At 44.5% G+C, this 17,894-nt stretch overlaps 1 protein-coding gene across 17 annotated transcripts in view; it reads left to right on the top strand.

Moving 5' to 3' along the window:
* SLC8A1 (solute carrier family 8 member A1) overlaps positions 1-17,894 on the top strand; it is a 356,279-nt gene that overhangs the window by 38,709 nt on the left and 299,676 nt on the right. For 6 of the 17 annotated variants that reach the window (XM_070429086.1, XM_070429083.1, XM_070429085.1 and 3 more), the window contains exon 1: positions 9,973-10,055. The exons of 5 other annotated variants lie outside the window; for them this stretch is intronic. The gene's annotated coding sequence lies outside the window, so the exon portion shown is untranslated. Of the gene's footprint in view, positions 1-9,826; positions 10,056-17,894 lie in introns of those variants that run through there. 6 more of the 17 variants (XM_070429091.1, XM_070429088.1, XM_070429090.1 and 3 more) reach the window with 3 other exon arrangements.

The following is a 17,894-nucleotide window of genomic DNA, read 5'->3' as shown; positions in this document are numbered from 1 at the left end:
TAAGTGGGTGCTCTGTCTGTAGAGAATTTAAACACAATAATAAAACCAACCAAGGGTCATCTACTCTTTGTTGTCACCATGTGCCATCTAACTGATGAAATTTTCTCCCTGCCTGCTGGAGCAGACTACCCCCGCCCACTTTAGTCTGCCACTCTTAAAGGAAAAATTTTACCCTGGAATACTAAGATCCTTATAGAAAGCATATGTGTTCCAATTGAAACCATCCAGAATGATTCCCCTGAAAATGAAAACTCAGTATGTTTTAAAATACTGGCCTAAGGGGGTTGTGGGGGAGGGGGGTTAATGTCATTCAGCCAAGAATGGAGCGAAAGAGAAAAATAACTATATTCTTCCCTTTCTTCTCTGGTCATTGCTTAGAGTACTCTTATTTGGGTCTTCTGTGAGATCATTGTAATCATCTTCTCAATGGTCTCTTCTTCATCCCTGACCTTGCGCACTTTAACATATTACATACACTTTTCCAATTGCACCTTCTTCATAAATCAGATATCTGGCTGTAGCATTCATGTGCTCAAAAATCTTCAATCTAATTCTAGCTGTGAGTCTTAATTCTAAGAGGTCATAGATGGTGTCTAATTCGTTTTTTAATCACAAGAGAACTTAGCTCATGGCTCTGAGCAGAGTAGTCACTCATTATTTGCTGCCTGATTTTAAAATTCAGCCAGTAAAACTGCTTCAAAATTTCCTTTGAATGATTGCCCTATAATGAAGCATGTTCCATTAATTTGCATCATTCATTCAACATATTTATTGATCACCTGTTATGAATTAGGTAGGCACTTTGATGTGTTGAATAATTTTCCATGCAAATTTGCCTTTCCTTGAGCAATTGCTACATTCCAAGTTTTTTTGTTTGTTTGTTTGTCTGTTTTGGCCAAAACAAGAAGAAGAACAAACATTTATCTTAAGATCCCTAAGATACAAAATTTAGGATTTTGTATCTTTTAGGCTTCACATCTATCAGTGTTCATTTCAAGAGATAAGTGAATGGGTCATAATCTATTTTAGCCTAGGAACCTCTAAGTAGAATTGAAACCAAATATTTAAGATCTGCCAAATAAAAACCATTAATCTATATATATATAAAAGCCTAAGCGACCCTTCTGACCGAACAACCGGAACAACCAGAACGACCAGTCAACCAGTCGCTATGGTGCGCACTGACCACCAGGTGACAGACGGTCAATGCAGGAGCTGCCCCCTGGTGGTCAGTGCACTCCCACAGCCAACCTCTTGCGGCCGGCCAGTGGCATTGGTGTTCAGCATCTGTTCCTTCCACTCCTGGCCCAGCAACCATCGCCTCCTCTCTGGACCCCGCCGGGGTCTTCAGGCCCCGGGCTGCAATGGGGAACTGGGGGTGGGTGGCGGCAGATACAGCCCCATTCCCCGGGGGGCTGAGGGCCAGTTCCCTCTTCAGGACTGGCAGCCAACCTCCCATGCCCTGTCCCTCCCCCCAGCCAGCAGGCCCTGATTGGCCTGGCCCTGATCGGCCTTGATCACCGGCCAGGCCTAGGGACCCCACCCATGCACGAATTTGTGTACTGTGCCTCTAGTGTTAAATAAAATTAGGGGGGAAAAGAGGTCAGCTATTATTTCCATACATTATTTGCAAATTTGCAAATGGTGATTTTCCCATAATTAAATATTTAGCAACAGTTAAGAATTATGTGTGTAGATGAGTGTGTGAGCTTGCATAAGAGTTTGTGTATATGAGTGTGTGTGTGTGTGTGTGTGTGTGTGTGTGTGTCTGTGCGCACGCACACATGCATACTATGTGTATTGTGTAATCTCAGTTAAGAATGTAAGAAGAAGGAAAAGGAAGTGTGACAGACTCATGGAAAAAAGGACTGGAACTATTATTAAGTTACACATCTGTGATTTCCTTCCCTGGGTACCAGGGCTGTTGACTTTTTGGCACAAGGTTCATCCATGAGAGACCACTGATGTAGTTTCCCCATCTAGTTGCTTTAATAAGATGCTGTTCTTTCAGTAAAACCAAAGGGGGCACTCAGAATTCTCACAGCAGCTCTGCCTTAGAATAAATACAACCGTTTTATGTGCAACCTCTGGAGCTGTCTGCCTTTTTGGAGCAACTCTGGGATTTATGACATATGGAATGCTTCTGAATGCAGGGGTGGAAGCCCTGTGGCCAGCTCTCTGCAGCTGACCCTGATGGAGGCCAATGGCTTTGAGGTGCGAATTCCTAAAGGAACCTCATCTCAGGGCAGAAACAAATGACCAAACAACACTGTGCTCTATCATTTCATCTATTTGAGACTCTCAAAAGAGGGATTGTCACTGAGAAATCCTGACTTCATTCAGGTCCCTGCATACTTGACCATGTAAACTAGTCCCTGCGCCTGAAGTCTCTATCATTTCTCCTTGCTTCATGTCTTCCATAGCAGTATCTGCATCTGACATCCTATATTGTGTTAATGTGTTTATTTTGCTCCCTGCCTCTTGTTTTTCTAATGGAATGCAAGTCCTAGGAGGGTATGAATTTTTACTGATGTTTTCATTGTTGTATCTCCAGGGTCTCATACAGTGCCTGGCCCAGAGTAAGTCCTCATAAATATTTGTTGACTGGATACATGAAGGAATGAAACAAATGAGTAATATGACTATTCTCAACTGAGTTTTTTGTATCTGCTCTACCCAGCTTCTTGTCTTGAATAAGAGTTGCTTGACCACTGACTTTGAACATAGCAGGAAGTTCACAACTTTCTTGAAAAATAATAAGTGAAAATTACAAGTATAATACCCATAAAATATACACCCAAAGAACCCTTCTTAACAGGAAATAAGAGATTCTCTGACATGCTTACAAACTGGGCCAAACAGGAGCTTATAAGTAATTCCTGAGATAACCAACAAAGGGTCAGCTTACAGGCACAAGCCTGAGGCTCGGTCAGATTGCCATCTCCATGTGGTCTGGCCTCCTGCAATGTCACAGACAATCTGTCATTGCAGAGCAGGTGGCCAGGCAGAACTTTGGATGTGGACACGGTGACAATGCCAGTTGCTAACCAGGGCCGTCACTGTGCTATAAGGAGATGATTGCTATTAAGTTGCAATTTGCACTGGACAAGGGCCAAAGAGTCTCCCCACACAGGCCAGTCCCCATACAGGGGATATTATGTGCTTGATGAATTCAGCTACCATGCACCAAAAATTGCTCGAGGTGCTGAGGATTGAGTGTTCAACAAGACAGACAGGCCGTGCAGTCCTGAACTTCACTTTCCTGATCCCATCTTCCTTGCTGCTTATATATCTTTGTCAGGTCAGTTACAATACCCACTTGTGCCTCATGGAGACTGAAAAAGACCCTCAAACATTTGTAAATTCTCTTAAATTTCCAAGAAAAGTCCCCACTTTTATATTTAGGTAAAAATCAACGTTCAAAGGAGCAGCAGAATAGAAACGGCGTTGAGGCAGATATAAAGAGTTTTGTTTTGTTTTTTCACTTCTCTTTACTACTAATTAGCAATTTGCTCTTAGGCCAGTGGTTCTCAGCTCTGGCTGAACCTTAGTACCACCTAGGGAACTTAAAAAAATACCAGTGCCCTTACTCCATTCCAGGTCTACGGGAACAGAATCTCAAAGAGCTGGCCTGGGCTTCAATATTATTTTAAAACGACACAACTGATACTTCTATATAGCCAGGACTGGGCAAATCTCTGTACTTTCATTCTCAGTCTTTAAAATGAGAGTAATCACAGCTCACCCAACTAGTTCATGAGGATTTCTTATATATGACTTAGGCTGCAAGTGGCTAATAATTTTAATATCTACATAAACAATGTGTTTATTCTGGTCTACCCTCAAAAGCTGTAAAGCTTATCCAAAGATGGCTAAGCTTTTGTGGGTGTGACAGGACAATAGGTTAAAAGGAAAGGAAAAAAAAATGTTGTCTCTGAGCTTCTCTGCTCATGATCGCTAAGGACTCTTTAGATCACACTAGATAAGATTCTGACTTTTTAAAGAGACAAGAGCAGATAGTATTGTTATTTCCAGACATTTCCAGAGGTAGCAGAATCAACATCATTAAAACCGTGGATTAAGACACCTTCAGTTCAGTCTATTTCCCCCTTAGGTATTTTTGTTATGACTATTTTCAAGGGCTACTGTCTGGGCACTGCGGTAACCACTAAAACATTGGCAGTTCTCAGAAGATTCTAATCAGTGCCCAGCAAATAGAGATGTAGAGGAAGCTATACATCATAGACGATGCCTTATAAAAGAGATTTATTGAAAAAGCTGAAGTGCCATCTCTCGGGGACATTGCTTCAGAACTGGACTGCAAGGAACAACTGCCTGGTACAGAGCACCCCAGGGCTTCATCTTGAGTCCCTATTGCTGGAGAGTCATTGAATCAATATTGAGGGAAGTCTGTGCAGACTCAAGTGAAGACGTTCATGTTCTAATAAGATCCCCGGTAAGTAACATTCATGTGACAACCAAAATCTTCATCGCAGTGAACTTTGTTTAAAATGGCTCTATTGCAGTGGTTCTCAACCTTCTGGCCCTTTAAATACAGTTCCTCATGTTGTGACCCAATCATAAAATTATTTTCGTTGCTACTTCATAACTGTAATGTTGCTACTGTTATGAATCGTAATGTAAATATCTGATACGCAGGATAGTATTAGGTGACCCCTGTGCAAGGGTCGTTCGACCGCCAAAGGGGTCGCGACCCACAGGTTGAGAACCACTGCTCTATTGGAACTTACACCCTCAGATTATAATAGAGTTGGGACCAAGATGATAACCAGACATAAAGGAAAATAAATATTGTGATGCAGCCAGAATGTTGTGCCCCCTTTATCAGTCATATAACCATACTCTGTACTTAACAAAATCAGAACTTGTACAAGTAGTTTCTTTAATTGAAGACAGGAAATACTTTCATGCTGTAGGGGCATCAATTTCCCTAGATTATTTGTTGTACAGAATTCTGTATAACAAAAATGATAGCATAATTATTATCAGTAATGAGATGGTCTGAATATGTGGAACCTAATTATGTAGAAACTTTTAAAATGACTTTATAACATTTTATGGAACTTTATTAATAGTTACATAAACAACATAATTTATTAAATAATTACTATAATCAGGAACTATGTCAAGTACATTACACACATTTTACGCCCCCACCCCCCTTTAGCTCCCTGAAGGAAAATTTTACCATGTAGGTTTTCCTAACAGAAATTGTGACTGAGAGAGGTTAAGAAACTTCCCCAAGGTCACACAGATAAAAGTGATATTCTGACTCCAGATATTCTGACTCCAAAGCCTTAACTCTTAACTAGTCTCTGTTATTTTCTGACCCCCTAGCTGCTCTAGATAATAATTCTGCTATTGAGTTACTCATTGGCAATCTTACCATTGGGTACAGTTGTGGGATACAGGCCAGATACGTCCTTAATATAATAAGGGGTAAAAATGAGAAATGCAAGTGTTAGGATTTTGTACAAGCCCAACCCTTGACTATAATTGGTCGGATGCAGAAGTGCAGGCACCTGCTATTCAAAGACTGTGACAAATTCATAGGAAGCGAGTGACCTCCCAGCCATGGAGCACAGGGGAGAATGGGTGATAACTGTTAGTCTATGACAGCTGTGGGCAAACTATGGCCCGAGGACTGGATCCGGCCCGTTTGAAATGAATAAAACTAAAAAAAAAAAAGACCATACCCTTTTATGTAATGATGTTTACTTTGAATTTATATTAGTTCACACAAACACTCTATCCATGCTTTTGTTCCGGCCCTCCGGTCCAGTTTAAGAACCCATTGTGGCCCTCGAGTCAAAAAGTTTGCCCACCCCTGGCCTATGAGTAAGGCTGCTCCCACCCAATAGCAGGGCCTGCTTCCTGGATGGGATTCTACTGTGGTTCTCAGCTGTTCAAAACAAAACAGAGAAGAAAAAGTTGAATTGCAGGAATAAGACCCCAGAGAAGGAACAGCAGCACTTAGAAGTAAACCAATAATCTTGTCACCCCTGAAGCAAAAACCCCTGGGTCCCACCAGTAGCAAAACAAAACAAAACAAAAACAAAAAAACAAACAAAAAAACAAACGTGAAGGACAAATAGGGCCAGGGCCTACCTGAGGTCCCTAGATGTGGGGAAATGGCTAATGCCACGCTCTACTAGCTGGAAAGGCAGAGGATATTATAATTCTTTTCTCTTATGTACAAATCAGTATCAGACTCAGACCATGAATGAGCAGAGATCTGAATGGTGACAACTGGCAAAATAGTCAATGAGGTCAGGAAGGACTAGTTCTATATTAACACTCTTAAAAAACACCAGGCATTAAAAATAAAAAACAAGAAACAGTGATGGTACCTCTAACCTAAGTAATTCAAATTAAATTAAAAGGAATTACATTATAACAAAATAAAATTTCCCTGTGATGAAAAATTAGTGTTTTAGCAAAATATTAAACTTTTTAAAAAAAATTTGGTACCCTGATCATATGTCTAATTTTTCCATAGACTGGATAAAAAGTTAGGCCTAATTCACAAGTTTTATACTTTGGTCTAAAAACGAGTTAATTAAATCTCCTGAAGATTTTCAGGAAAAATGGTTCTGAAAACCTGTACCATCTTTAGACTATATCAAGTCTTAGTAGAATCCCCGAATGGTCCTGGCATACTGTTGGGAGACATAACTGTGGAAACCTATACTCTGTATCTCAAGTCCAAAGGAAAGAATGGCAATTCATATTCAAGGACACAATTAAGAAATACTATTGCCAGTGGAATGTTAATCACCACCTTTCTACATACAACATTTCTTCTTTCCAAAGTCACAGCCAGCAGTAGCCTCACAATTTCCTTCACTAGAGCCTCGTGCCAGTGATGTAGCCTTTGATAATTCTTGCAATAAAAATCCAGTCATGCTTGACATTTAGGAGGGAGCAAAAGGTTTGATTTGCCTCAGGGCCCTGGAACCCTTAGAGAGATGCCTTTAATGAGAAATGAAAGGCAAAATAAAAATTAGGGGCTCAAATATTGAGCCAAATCAAAATGGGTGCCAAATCACTAGGCACTGGGTGGCCTTTAAAGGTTCTAGGTAAAGAAAGGACCATTTAATGAAAGTTTTTTCCCCCCAATAATCCAAGTTGACCTGCTATCAGTCTTGGCTGGAAAAGAGGAAGAACAAAAAGACTCAAGATGTAGCCTTCATGCTTTCTTGGCTACTGACAAGATGGACTTTGGAATAAAGTCCTTGGACCACTGGAATAAAGACGTTAAGAACAGGGTCCTCTTTATCCCACATCACAAGCGTGCTTATAGTTTCAAGAAAACCTGAGCTTTCATTAAGTGGTCCATAATAGCAATCATAGACCACACCCTTTGCACAGGATCTATTCCAGTGAGATGTACTCCACTCACATTTTCATTTAGCTCTTCCACTCACCTCCCTCAGTTAGCTTGGTCCCATTTCCTCTGGGTGGAGTCTTTAGTTACATGCTTTTCTCTGTCGTTTAGAAAGCAGCCACTTGACTCTTCAAGCCCCATTGGTTGAGTGTGAGCCAAATGTCTGCCTTTTCACGTTCCCTTCAAGTCAGGGCCCTAAGTAATTTTGGGCTGATGCTCTAATTTTTGGCTGTGACCTGTGTCATCCCACGTGTGACTCTGTTCACACCCACCGGTCAGTGCAGTCTAACAAAAAGTTTGTGCGCAGAGTGGCTTCCAAGAAAATGTCACTCATAGCGAGGAAAGGAATAGTTCTTAGAGAGGAATGACTCCTGGGAATATATAAGACAAGAAGAGGCCTCCAGTTTCCACCACCAAGCCCAGTGTCCGGAACCACTGGAATTCAGGAATCCCTTGCTGCTAATGAAAGGGAGGGCCTCCTTCAGGCAGCATCACCATCACTAGTAGGTGATGCAAAAGTGCAGATCCCAGGCCTGCTCCAGATCTGCTGCAGAAGAAATGACACTCCCTGTGTTATTCACACACACATTCTTGTTTGGGGAATATTGGCCTAGAACAGTGACTTTCAACCTAGGTTACATAGGAATCAACCAGGGCCCTAGCTGGTTTGGCTCAGTGGATAGAGCCTCGGCCTACAGACTGAAGGGTCCAGGTTTGATTCCAGTCAAGGGCACATGCCTGGGTTGCGGCCTTGATCCCCAGTGAGGGGCATGCAGGAGGCAGCTGATCAATGATTGTCTCTCATCATTGATGTTTCTATCTCTCCCTCTTCCTTCCTCTCTGAAATCAATAAAAATATAAAAACAAAAACAAACATAGGAATCAACCAGGGAACATAAAAAAACAAAAATTACGTACTGATGCCTGGGTCCCACCCCCAGAGATTCCAGGGTAATGGGTCTGGGGTGTGGCTTAAGCACTGGGATGTTTAAAAGCTCCCCAGGATTGAGAGCCACTGGGATAGAGGTAGAGGAGGGCTACTTCCCTTAGGCCCTCTTTGCCTCATAGTCAAACAGTGGGGCTCCTGGCCAGAATCTCTTTTTCCTATGGGCAGGCTGCCCCAGATCTGCACCGTAAGTATGGGGGAGAATTCTGCTAAGGAACTGAACTTTCTGCCTAGTGCTCTGCAGCTCTCTCCTTCTCTCACCTTCCCCAACCCCCTCACTTCCATACACACACCTTTTGACAAATCACACCAGCAGCGAATACCTACTGGTGCTTTAAAAATACAAACTTGGAGTCCTGCTTGAGAGCTACAGCATCAGACTCTCAAGATGGGACGCTCTAATCTGCATTTTTGAACCTGCTTCCCAGGTGTCTGACGTGCAGCCAGGTTTGTGAACTCCACAGTAGGTCTATCTAGCCTTCCATCCTGCCAAGTCATTAAGGATTTGTAAGGATGAATGAGCTGTCAAGAGAGCCAGGGCCTGGTGCAGCGCTCCTTTATTAATTATGGGGAAGTGATGTATTGGCAATGATAATGCTTCTCTTGGAAAGGGCAGTGAATGGTTCGTCGATTTCTGCATCAGACCTTTCCCAACTCAACCTTAATGCTCAGCTGTTACTCCTCTCCCTAGTTGAAAAGCTGCGTGGCTTTCACATTAAACAGCCTCTTGATCATTATTCCCAGGTGAGCTGCAATCTTTGAGGGAAATACCAGCACGGAGGATCTTTCCGAGTTCTTGGCTGGGGAATACCTCTCTCCCAACCCCCACAGCCTTATCTGCTTGCGTCAGCAGCTACTACCCAGCCTGTTACTCTGCAAGTCTGATATGCGGGAAAACACGGAGTGAGGATTTAAGAGAAAAATCAATGAGATACTGTATCCCCAGATCCCTTTGCTAAAAGAAAGCTTCCCTTAGCAGAGGGATAGAAAGTGAAGGAAGAAAGACATATCTGATCCACAATTGCAGAGGTGAGAAATGGGTAGGCGAGTTGGGGTTGGGGCTCCGTCTGTGGGCGAGGCGAGAAAGGTGGCAAAGAAAAGTTGCAGCGCGGGTCGGTGCGGGAGACCACGGGCTGGGTGCGGAGAGAGCGCCAGCGCGCGCCCGGAACGCACTGCGGGGCCAGGGGCCGGGCGGAAAGCGGAAAATCTCAGCGGCAGAGGCCGGCAGCTTGGAAGGGCTCCCCACGCGCTCGGCGCTCCCGAGTCGCGCCGGCTCCCCGGCCAGGTGGTAGCCCAGGGCGCCGGGGGGCGCGCAGGGGGCCGGGGCGCGGGGACCGGGCGGGGCCGAGCGCGCGGGTGAGCCGGCGCGAGGCTGCGGGCGGCGGGCGGGCGGGGGTGCGCGGGGGGAGGAGAGCGCGCGCGCCGCCCGGGCCCCGGCCCTCCCAGCCTCCCGGCCTCCGCGCCTGCCTCCCGCCCGCGCGCACCGGCTGCCGGCCGCCGCCGCTCCTGTTGGCGCCGGCGCTGCACGGGAGCCTGCCCTGCGCGGGAGCTGCCCGACGCCGCCCGCTCCGCTCCGCGCTTTCCCCCGAAGATGGGAGCCACCTCTTCCTGGGCGAGAGCGGTTTAAAAGGAGGGCGTGCGCGGCATTGCCTGCTCGCGTGGAGGAACGGGGGAAGGTCCGTCCACGCGCCCCCAAACCAGGTAGGATCTGCTGATGGGCAAGCCGGAGGGGTTTGGTCCGAGACCGCCAACTGTTTTCCATTTGTTGTTCTTGGGGCTACACTTGCCGCCGCCTTGACAAAGGACCGGCTCCTAAATGTGTGTGTGTGTGTGTGTGTGTGCGCGCACACACACACACACACACACACATTCTAAGTGTCTGGGTGTCTGGGTGTCCGGGGCTCTCGGGGAGGGAGATTGCTCGGGCGCTGTGTCTGGGTGTGAGCGTGCCTCCCCGCCAGTGCCGGCTGCCGGAGAAGAAAGGGCTGCCCGGAGAGATGCTGCACCCTGCGCCGCCCTGGGTTCTCAGGATCGAGGGCGCGAAGATCTAAATCCACCCGGATTGCGGCGCCGCCGGGTCCAGGCATCCCAGCTAACGGGGCTCCGAGGCCACCCCCCCTCCTCGCACTCCTCGGGGGCTTCCCCAAGGCCACGCTTGCGAGCGCCCTTTTTTCAGGCGGCGCTGGGTGCCTCTTCGCCACGGACTGCGGAGCAGAGGGAGGTGTGGCCCGGGCCGGGGCTGATGGGGGAAATGCAGCGGGGAGCGGGCTGAAGGGTCCCCCTTTCTGAGCGCAATGCTGGGTGTGCGTTGTGGATTCTGCTCGCACAGGCACTTCCCCCCCAAGGGATGGGAAGGGAACTTTGCAGCTCCATTATCTGCCTCTGGGGCTTTAGGGAAATGGTCTGTGTTCTGAAATGTGAGGATACCCTTCTTGGCTCCACCTTAAGGAGGAAGAGGGAGGTCTTGTGGGTGGACAGTGGGCTAAAGAACCCAAATCCGCCCAGGCGATGCGCGATGCGCTTTAAAAACACAGTATGTGTGCATCCTTGATTTTTAAATCCCCCCCCACCCCCTTTGGATTCTGTTGACTGATGAATGGTTTGGGCTGGCAATTCATATTTCCCTCTCCAGCCAAGGTGGCAGTGGTTGGGTTAAGGGCAGAGTGATCCCATTTAACAAAGAATTGTTTTAAAGAGAGCGATGCGCATGGTGCCTGCAGTCCCTGGAAAGAGAGTCATGCTCTGCACTAGGTATCTATTTTAACCCCCCTTAGCCCGGCTCCCTCGCTGGTGGCTCTCTCACTGCTGCTAGTCAGCCACTGGTGGTTGTGAATATAACAATACAAACTTTGTCCTGCTGGAGGTGTAAAGACTAAAAAGAGAAGAAAGGATATCAGTAGGAGGTGTAGTGGAAGAAGCTCTTTAAACAATGACAGCTGTGGCAAAGACAGTGCAGGCATCTCGATCATGGAGGAGCTGGCAGAGTAGGGAGAGATTCTGATATGATCTGGTTAAAGGCAGAGCTTGAGTCTCTCCAAATATGAACAAGAGGACATCCACACTCCAGCTTCCGTGTGAAGATTTCCTCAGGGAAACCTTGGGAGCAACCAGGAGGGGATTACAAAGTGTAGGTCCCACCCATGTCCCCAACACACACATACACACACACACACACACACACTCACTCACTCCTCCCCCCATCACAAACTGCTTTCTCTTTCTCTTCCAAAGCCATTCCTACAGCAAGTGGAGAGAGGAGAGAGGAAGATGTATCTAAGGGTTTCATTCATTTCAGATAAGAAAACAAAGCCAACATTGGAATGACTGTCTTTAGGTTCCTCTTTCAAATCCTGTGCTACTTGGATTTAGCCTTGTGGGTTTTGCCAAACTTGCTTAATTGGGAGGCAAGGCTGGTGTGAAAGAAGGAAGGGAGAACTGGCTTCATTGGGGGGGGGGGGGGGGGGAGGGCGGGCTTCGTGAGTGAAAGGTTGGAGGGGGGGAGATTCATTTATTTTGTCAAGAAGCAAGATGTGTTTTCTCAAATGGTTTTCATTTTATAAATTCTGCCTGCTTGAAGGATTCCATTTGGATCTAAGGGCTCTTTAGCTAAGATTTCTCCCAGCCACTCTAAGAGGATTCATGCTTTCCCCCCTAAAATGGCTGTTGTCATTTATTGAATATGGAATGCTTAATTCCTAAGGAAAAAAAAAACTAGACAAAGGTAAACTACTATTCACTGTTGAGCTGTGCAGACGCTGCAAAGGATGTACGTGTCCATGACAATCAGACTTCATTTACTCTGTCTTGCAAGCTTAGCCGAGTTGGAAGAGGAGAGCAAGGAATGAAAAGAATATGAAGGCAATACTTTATCATCTATTTATCGACCTACCTACCTATCACACTGTCTACCTTTCTGTTTACTTTTCACTGTTACTATTTAATTGTTTCCACTGTATCTTTTTGGATTAAGATTGAGAACTAGATAACCCTTTTGCTGACTATGAAGGGGAATAAAATGCATAGCAGTGCAGTATTTTACCTCCAAATACAATCATAGAAGGAAGGTGAAATGTAGTCAGTAACACCTACAGGACTATTTGCAAGAATTATGCTAATTGCTCTTTTAAGCTTACTGTTTTGAGAGAAAAAAAAATATTCCAAGAAAGCTTCAGCATTTTGTTAGCAAGCTATATTTAACATGTTTTTTATCAGACAAAAATAGACTTTTATTTATCTTGCAAAGTAAACGCATGATTCCTTCCCTCTAAGTACTTAATGTGTTTCTTTGACAAAATAACTGATGAGGAGAGCTCTGCAGATCCAATGAAGTTGCATTCTTCCTTTACAGCCAGTTAAAGCATTTCTTTAACTCGCGGCCGCGCTTCTTCCAAAGAAGGTGAATTTTAGGACTTTACTATCTGATTTTCATGTTGCAGTTCAGTAAGAGAAGCCCTTTCCTCATGATGCCTTCAGATAGAGGGAGAATAGCGTGTAGGTAAAATGCAGGCAATCTGCCTCATCAGCATGGAACTAGATAAGATAAACACAAAATGGAATTAAATCAGGACGAAGAAATACACAATTAAAACAGGATGGTAGAGCACATATCTTTCATCGTTTGTATTTCTGTAGAGTGAGTGTATGTTGCTTTTAACTGAAAATTAAATTGTTGCTTTACATGTTCTAAAAACTTAGGAATCAACACACAGTAATCTCTCTTTTCTTCCTGATCCTTTCATCCTTTTTAAATGTTATTTTGTCTCCTAAGGGATAAATGTCTGTTGCCAAAACATCTTCCCAATTCATCCAGACCTCATAGTGAGACCCCTCACCAGAAGCTCTACCAAAGTGTCTCCCATCTGACCAAATTCTCCTGCTCCCCCTTGTGGCAGATATTCTCCCTGACTTTCCCTAGGTACCAGAATCCCATCCAAGCATCATTTAGAACTCCCGTAGCTGCCTATCTATCACTTGGATTCGAATTCTCAGTAGTAATTCTAGCTCACCAAGCCAAAGGGTTGCTGAGCAATCGGTTTCCAATTTTCTGTCTGAACAAAGGGGTGTCTAGGGCCTGGAGACACATTTTCGATTTAGACCCATTGGAAGGGAATGATTCTGGGAATGTGAGCTTTTGGAGTCTGCCTGAAATTTTGACTTGGGCTCAGGGCTACTCTGGTGGGACCTCATCAGGTTCAATGGGATTATTTCCAGTTTTCTTTCTCTTCTAAAAAATACCTCTGTATGTGTGTGTGTGCACGTGCACACACCTCTATCTCTCTTCCTGACTCCCTCTCCCCCTTCAGCCTCTCATTTGCGCACACACAATATATTTTACATAACACATATTTTGAAGACTCAAACTAATCAATGATGAGTGCTCACTAGGGTTTGTAAAGCAAACAGCCCATTTTCTGAACTGGGGACTCTTAGGGTAAGTTACTCTTCCCAGTATGTTTTTATCAAGAGCAGTTCAGAATACAAATGAGGAGGCTAGTGTCTTTCCCAAGGTGTTGGGTTAACTTGGGAGGTAGATTCTCACAGCCCTAGCCGCCTCACGTGTTTTTGGTAGGCTCTCTTTGCGGATAGTTCTGTATTGAACCCTAAGTGTTTTACTAGTATATCTGTGTCTGTGGTTGTCCTTTGATCTACCCAGCCACGAGAGTGTAGTAAGTAAGTAACAAGATCGACAAAGATTCATGAGAATCATATTTTCTCTTTGCCTGAAACTTCCTAGCTGGTTTCAGAAGAAGAAGAAAAGTCCTGAGGTGAAGGAAACGTGTTTGTGGTCAAGGACAAGTGCATTACAGGTAGCAGTCTAAAGTGATATGAGGAGGGCAGAGCATCCCTACGTACAAGGCATTTATCCATCCGCCAACATAGGATTTGAAATTCTCACTATCAGAGACATTTCTTTGAATAAGTAATTCTACCCAGTTGAGCTAAAATAAAAGGCAATATGACCTAAGAAGGAGCACCATTCTCACAAACCTTTAGAATCTTATTCATTTTTGTACAACTTCAACTGGTTAATAAGATCAGCTGGCAGATAGAAAGGTCCTGAGGGCCTGGAACACAGGAAGATGCAGAGGAAGTGAAAGAATTTTGAAACTAGGTTGCCATCTAGTTAGTGCCCTCAGAGGGCCCTTCTGGTGGGGAAGTGTGAGGGACTTAGGAGCAGGGCTGCTTAGAGTAGCCAGAGGCAAAGATAAACTCCAGCACTGACGTTTGACATCTGGAGCAGCACCGGGAACAAAAATGTGATCCTTTCTTGCAATTTTAATCTTTTTAAAGTCTTCTGAGAAATGGGCAAAATAGTTTTCCCCGAGTGCGGACGATGTCCGTAAAATCTTGACTGCCTTCTACTGTTTCCTTTTGGAATATCCATACCAGTAACCTAGAAAGCTAGTACCATACCAATGCAGACTAGTGATTTCTTGCATAAGTAATAGACATAGAAAAATACATGTAAATAGTGGAATCCATCTTTATTTTTTTAAAAACAGAAAAAGTAATCACTTTGTAGATGTGATTGTATGTGAAGTCAGCCTAATTAATAATTGCCTGGTTGAATCCAATGTGAGATGAAGTCAAACAGACAAGAGGGTGATTCAGCAATTTATTTCAACCAACCATGGTATTATTTATTGAGCACTCAGCGTATGCCGGGCTTTTCAGAGAATACAGATGATGGGGAGGGGGGGTTATTTGGCATTTGTTGAGCACCCACTATGTTCCAGGGACCAATCTAAGCAATAGGTACACACTTTCTCATTTAATGCTTATAAGTGCCCTACAAGGGAAGCATGATTTTTCCAATTTAAAGGTGAAGACTATGACTCCGCTAGATAACTTATCCAAGACTTAATAGGTGGTGGTACCAGTGTTCGAGGATGTTCAGAGCCATGTGCTTTGTGCCACATCCTCTGTTCTTAGGGATGTCGTGGTCTAGGACAGTGGTCGGCAAACTCATTACTCAACAGAGCCAAATATCAACAGTACAAAGATTGAAATTTCTTTTGAGAGCCAAATTTTTTAGACTTAAACTATATAGGTAGGTACATTGTTATTAACTTAATTAGGGTACTCCTAAGGCTTAGGAAGAGCCACACTCAAGGCGCCAAAGAGCCGCATGTGGCTCGCAAGCCGCAGTTTGCCGACCACGGGTCTAGAACAAGCATGTCAAACTTGAGGCCCACTAGCCACATGCTTCGTTTATTTGGCCTGTGTTAGCCTTTGAGTTGACATGCTTGGTCTAGAACAAGTAAATACCTAGCCGAGTAGGATAGATTGCTGCAACTAACGAGCAAAGTGCTGTAGAGTTGAAAGGAAGAAGGGAACATTGGGAAAGGCTTCATGGAGGAGGAGGCATTTTAGTTTGTGCTCAGAGAGTGAAAGGGACTTTTAACACTAAATAAGGTCTAGCTATTTTTAAATAAACAGCCCCAGCTAATTTATGACAAGGACAACCCTGGGGCAACGTTAGGGCCATTTCCAGACTTTTCAAATCCGCTGTCTGTCACAGTCAGGACTGTGCCCTGGGATCTGTGGATCTGGAACAAATGGTACCATAAGCCATCCCACAGATATATTCTGCACACAAACCCAAAAGGTATGATTAATTTCCAGCACAGCCTTGAAGGAGAGAAGCTGTAACAGACTGAGGTCAGGCAAGTGGCACCTGCCCGCCTGCTCCTCTCTTAGGTTTGATGGTTATGTTTTCTGTGCCATTACAGCCGTTTATTCTGTGTTTAGCACTGACTGACTCTGGTGCTTTCTCCCTTGAGTGTCTTGAGCGTCTTCAGCTCTTCACAGCTGCTTCCCCTTACAGCATAGGACCTAGGACTCTCTTTGTCTGCTCTGCTCGATGGGTAGGATCCAATCCAGCAGCCGGTTTAGAGAATCAATCTGATTGCTCACTCTACATGCAAACCTAAACTTCCCCCGTGGACTGTGATAGCACCCCAGAGTCGCATCAGCTGGGGCAAAAGGGTAGCGTTTGGACAGGTGCTCAGTCACATAGCACGTGTCTCGCAAAACCTTTCAATTTACCTTTCAATTGTTGGGGGATGGAAGCCCCTTAGAGCTGAGCTTTGTGAGTTGGTGCTGGGCAAAGTTGAAGGCTCTTTGTTCCCCTGACTCCTCGCTGTCTTTCTTCTGCCTGATGTTCAGCTAGCTCTCGGTGGCCTGTTTTAAGAGCTCCGCCTTATCAGTCCTTTTCCTGCTTAGAACCACAGCTAGCTGCTCTGGAGAAGACAACCGATAGCATCTCTGTGTGTATTTTTTTAAACAAATAAGCATATGAAGGGCATAGGAAATGAAATTACTTTATAAGAGTGAAATTGGAGGTCGTTGAATTCAGATTGATGCCTCTGAAGTCATTTCACCAAAGTCACATCTCCCTTTCCTTCCACTCCTTCTAGATAATGTAGAAGGCTCCAGAGATGTGCCTGTGTTTCTGGCCCTAGGACTCCCCGGATGAATAACAGTGATTTCCCAGAGTGCAAAGAGAACTATGACTTTGCTTCTAGATCGAGGATATTGATGAATAAAATGAAGGACCCTAGAGTACTCCGACTAACATTGTTTGAATTCAGCAAATGGTATATGTAACACCTGTGCCTCATTTTCTTCATCTATTAAGTGGAAATAATAATAATAGTAAAGAGCCTTAATGGGGTTTTTGTAAGGAATAATACATTAATACTTGTAAAACTTGGAACAGTTTCTGGCACACGGGTGCTCAATAAGGATGGTTTCTTATTACATGATAGGTAGGCAGTGAGAGAGCCCCTGTTCCCACCTGTGTGCCTCTACATGAACATGCTAATGGTGGGGGTTGCCACCACAGGTTATGGAAGACAAGAACATACGCAGTGACATGTACCATGTCTTTTAAAGGGCCACATAACACTTTTGGCTTTGTGGACTATGGGGGTCTGTCACAATTACTCAACACTTTTGTAGTGAGAAAGCAACTAGAAGCAAGACTTAAATGAATTGGCATGCTGTGTTCCAGAAAACATTATTGACCCTGAAATGTGAACATCCTAAAATTTCACATCATGAATTATTGTTTATTCATTTTTTTTCAAGTATTTAAAATGTAAAAATTAATTTCATGGGCTTTATAAGAACAGGTAGCAGGCTAAATTTGACAAATTTGACCTGTTGGCCATAGTTTGCCAACTCCTGACACACAGGTAGATTGTGAGAGATACAAAGGCAACATTAGTGGGCGTGAGGAATCTTCCCAATTGGTTGGGTGTTGTATGAAGAGAGATGACCTAGAAACTTGGAGGCCTTGTGTGAGAGCCTAGCTCTATCATTTCAGAGATGTGTGTCTTTGGAAAAGTCTTTTAGGTTATCATGGCCTGAGTTTTCATGTCAGGAAAAGGGGGAATGGACAAAGTTGGATGACTTTCAGGGAATGGACTTCCTAGTAATAAAATAATTTTTATGAAGGGAAATTGGACCTTTGAGAGGGATCATGGGGGACAGGGAGAAAAGCACGAGGAAGGAAAATGTGGTACAGGTTTGGGT

This window comes from Myotis yumanensis, unplaced genomic scaffold, assembly GCF_028538775.1.
Source record: "Myotis yumanensis isolate MYYU_CA2020_CCGP unplaced genomic scaffold, mMyoYum1.0.hap1 SCAF_11, whole genome shotgun sequence".
Classification (NCBI taxonomy): Eukaryota; Metazoa; Chordata; class Mammalia; order Chiroptera; family Vespertilionidae; genus Myotis; species Myotis yumanensis.
Note: the sequence above shows the minus strand (reverse complement) of the source record. Positions and strands in the feature narration are given on the sequence as shown.